This window comes from Sinocyclocheilus anshuiensis, unplaced genomic scaffold, assembly GCF_001515605.1.
Source record: "Sinocyclocheilus anshuiensis isolate Anshui unplaced genomic scaffold, SAMN03320099.WGS_v1.1 scaffold449, whole genome shotgun sequence".
In the NCBI taxonomy this organism is placed as follows: Eukaryota; Metazoa; Chordata; class Actinopteri; order Cypriniformes; family Cyprinidae; genus Sinocyclocheilus; species Sinocyclocheilus anshuiensis.
In genome coordinates this window covers 417,347-422,161 of record NW_015537950.1, presented here as the reverse complement: position 1 = coordinate 422,161, position 4,815 = coordinate 417,347, and positions in this window count along the sequence as shown.

Sequence of the window (4,815 nt, the reverse complement as noted above, 5' to 3'; positions counted from 1 at the left end):
ACAGTAACATTGTCAAAGTAGATTTTTACATTTTGGGGGTGGGGGTATTCTGTGTGGTTTGGTTTCCAGGATGTTTCTAAGCAGCTTCTTCAGGATTTGAGGTATCATTCGAAGTTTATTTGAGCCATAGTCTTAGCAAATACCATTAAAGGGATAGTTCACCCCAAAATGAAAATTCTGTCATTAATTACTCACCCTCATGTCGTTCCAAACCCGTAAGACTTTCGCTCATCTTCAGAACACAAATATTAGATATTTTTGATGAAATCTGAGAGCTCTCTTCCCCTCCATAGACAGCAACGCAACTGTAATGTTCCCAGGTCCAGAAACGTAGTGGCTCAACTTCAGTTTTGCGAAGCTACAAGAATATTTTTTGAGCGCAAAGAAAACAAAAATAACATAATTTTTTCAACAATTATTCCCAGGTCCAGAAACATAGTAAGGACATCGGTAAAAAAGTCCATGTGACATCAGTGGCTTAACTTCAGTTTTGCGAAGCTACAAGAATAGTTTTTGAGCGCAAAGAAAACAAAAATAACATAATTTTTTCAACAATTCTTCGTTATGTCTTCTGCCATTTTGGAGAGTACCCAAGAGCGTAATCGATGTAATCAGCGCTGTTTACGTTCGGGGAGCAAAGCGCGTGCATGAACGTAATCTGCGTAATCAGCGTTGTTTACGCTTAGGGGAAAGCGTAAACAATGTGTTGTGATACTCTCTAAAATGGCGGAAGACGTAACTTGGGGGAGAAGAATTGTTAAATATATTATGTTATTTTTTTTCTTTGCACTCAAAATGTATTATCGTAGCTTCGTAAAACTGAAGTTGAGCCACTGATGTCACATGGACTATTTTACAGATGTCCTTGCTATGTTATCAAAAATATCTTAATTTGTGTTCCGAAGATGAACAAAGGTCTTACGGGTTTGGAACGACATGAGGGCAAGTAATTAATGACAGAATTTTCCTTTTTGGGTGAACTATCCCTTTAATTAGTGATGGAAAGCTAATTCATGGAGTTCAAGGAATGCTAGTGATGAAACTGAACAACAGTGGTACACATGAAGCCATGCCAAGATAACATCTTGATCCTGATCAATAAGTCAACAGGAATTGCCAAATGACTATCAGCCAAACCTCCTTCTGGATGAGCACTAATACTGCAAAGTGATGCTGCATGCATGCGTTCAGGCTCATGATGACAACACATGACTTTCTATTTGGAGTTGTTCACGTCCTCAGACTGAGAATTGTGTATTTCTACAGACCAATTTGGAGTAGACGTCACAGTTAAGTCACTTGCAGCTGTGTGTGCATAGTGGTGGCAGAAAAAACACTGGTAACAAGTGGAGGGAAACAGGAAAAATCCATAGAATAAGAAAAAAAAAATGTTTTGTGCCTTTGGATGTCAGAATCGGATTGCAAATAATATTTATAGAATATTGTCATCAAAGATGCCATTTGAAACTAAACGCAGACGTTTAAACGGACAGACTATGGATGAAAACTGCTATGATTACTTTTAATGCATACATTTGATTTAAACAAATAATATTCACATATGCAGTTCATAGGGAACGTATTGTATTAGCCCTACAGTTACAGCATTAAATCATTTTTAAAACCTATTACTATTAACATTTTACATAACATTTATGTATTTTATCTCACAATTCTGACTTTTTTCTTGCAAATGCAAGTTTATATGTCATAGTTCAGACTTTATAACTCGATTTAACTCAACAATAGCGAGTTTGTCAATTCTGGAGGAAAAAAAGTCAGAAGTCAGGGATATAAACTCATGATTCTGAGCCGAAGGAGAGAGAATTTTGAAATATAAACTCAGATTTGCCCTTTTTTATTCTTTTATTCAATGGCTTCCATAGACTGCTACTTGAAAACGGTAATTTTCTGCCACCAGATAGGCTCCGCCCACAAAAAACGTCATCACTTTTTGCAAACACCCGAATTGGTCTATAGCACCACTATCAATGCCTAAATGAATCTGTAGTGGCTAGGTGGTACAGCGGTCACAAGTTGGAGCTCTCAGAAAAGTCCCATTTTACAAGCTGTTATTACAAGTTCTATGAGGACATGAACGCTTGAATGTTGAAACCTCGAAATTACAGTCATTTCAACATGGCGTGAATGCACCTATAAGCTCTAGGCCTAATTAAATACACCTGAACCAACTAATTCAGATTGTCAGGATTATTAGGAACTTCCAAGCAAAGCGTTCTGGCAGGTTGGAGCTAATCTCTGCAGGATATCGGTCCTCCAGGAGCTGGATTGGACATCCCTGCTCTCCGTTGACCACTGGCACAGGTTAGTGTCAGGACAAATTAAGCATCTCTGTTCCTCTCCCGGGCAGCTTCTCTGTTCTTCAGGGGTGTCCATTTCTGTTCCTGAAGGGTCACTTTTTAGCCCTAATTAAACACTGAACTTAACTAATGAAGGTCTTCAGGATCACTGGAAACTTTCGGGCAGGTGTGTTGGAACTAAACACTTCTGGAAGGTGGCCCTCTAGGAGCAGGATTGGACAATCCTGGTCTACTTGAATGTTTCAGTGGGCTTGTTTCCAACCAGTATTAAGATCGGTGACTGATCACAAGCTGTCAGCCAGGATGCATTGCTGCTTCCACCTGGTATTCACATGTGTCCCCAATGTATCTGCTGTTGTAACCTATAGTGTGTTGTAAATGATTCACATGACACAGGTCACAGTTAACCAGAGTTGTCCAATCCTGCTCCTGGAGGGCCAAAGTCCTGCAGATTTTAGTTCCAACCAGCTCACTTGCCTGAAAGTTTCTAGTGAGTCTGTAGGCCTCAATTTGCTGTTTCAGGTGTGTTTAATTAGAATTGGAGCTAAATTGCAATACAGTGGTTCTCCAGGAATAGGTTTGAACACCCCTGTGGTTAACGATTGTACTTTATTTTAAGGCCAAATCACACTGCACGATTTTCGGCTGTCCCAGATGAAAGAATGGCATCGTGAAACAATCGTGGCGATTTCTGTGATCGTGGCTTCTAATCGGTTGTCCTGTGTCATACAGACAGAGAGGTTCAAAGATGGTCTTGAGACCAAAGACGATGAACGAAGCCTACGGTACAGCATGATCATCGCACCATGTGTTTGCTGCTATGATCCACGTTTACTGACCAACCAATAAAAATGCGTCATGAAATCAGCGCGACATATCGCTAAAACATAAAACTGCTGCTTACCTCAAGCTCTTATCCCTTCCTCTTTCGCTAAACTGCTAAAGTGTGATGTATCATGTTCTATTTGTTTACCACTAGCACATGCTGATGATGTTTTATTCTTCTATAGGAACCTAGCGTACGAGTCAATAGGTGTCTTCATCATACAGTCTACACACGTCGTAGCCAAGTTTATTAGATCACAGTGTGACATGCAGTGATATTATAGGATTGCTAAAATCATGCTGTGTGTCTCGGGATTTAAAGAAAATACAAAACCATAACATACTGATGCAGCATATACTATTCACCTTCTTCACTCTTCCCCAGATTACAAGGCTCGGGGACCCAAACATGGGTCTTTTAACCACTCTGTGCATTTTGTTAGCAGGGCAAATGGACTGCCAAATAACCAATAACTTCTGACATGGGATCATAACGTGTAGTGTAGTTCTTTAGCTGAATCAGGTGTTAAAATTTAGGCCTCTTAGTGGAAAACCAATTGCCTATGAAACTTCTTGGTTCCCACCGCATATTCTGCAGTATTCAAACACACATATAAAACAACATAAATAATATTCCATATAAAACGTATCTCAATTTAAACTCATGTAGGCTACACCTAATGGTTATCTTACATTGTTAAAGCAACAGTTGCACCCCTGACTGGCTGATCATTGTACTCAATGTGGTCTAATAGCTTTAAAGTGTTCCATTAGCATTCCAATTCACCTCAGTGGCAGTTCCTCTGGTATTTAGCACAACGTGTTTTCAATATGTACTTCATACTGTCAGTTTTGTTTTGGACGATGTCTGACTTTACTAGCACAACATTCATAAGCATTAGCACTTTGTCCTCAGAATGGACAAGTACTATGATACTACTATGGTTTTGGACATGGTTTTATGGTATTCTGGTACCCCTATATGCATCTATTTTGAAAACTAACTTAAACCTAGTACACTGTAAAATCTAATTAGGTGGGCTTACTTTAAAAAAGCATGCAAACCGATTGCCTTGAAAAAACGAAGTAAAGTGAAATAGGAATAGTATGTTGTACTGACAAATGCTTAGTTAGTATAGTTTACTTATACGAGAGTTCTAGTAACCAAAAAGGATCTGTAGGGGGTACTTGATCCTTTCATTTAGGTTTACTCATGACTTAGTATAGCTACTCACTGACTCCCAGAGTGCATTGTGGCTGAATAAATTATGCAGTTGCTTTGTTTTACAGTTATTGATTTTATTTGCCAATTTTATTTGCTGTCTTGTGTCAGTAATAGCGCAACAAAAAGAGCAAATAAAATGGTTATTGTTACAATTAATGAAAATAAATTAAATTGAATTGTTACCATAGTTGTGATTCATTGATTCACGTGCTGAATGTTTTAGTCTGTGTGTGACTAGCATATTACCACACACATATAAACCCATTTAAAATCATCTCAAGGTATTTATGAAAAATTACATTTTAAAAAGTTCATCAATAAACACACAAAAAAAAATACACTAATGCTTTATTTAGAAGATAGGTCACCTTCTAAAAGCAATCTATTTAGTACTTTTCTTCCCTTGAAATCAAATAACTCTGACTTCATGATGCATTGCTGCAT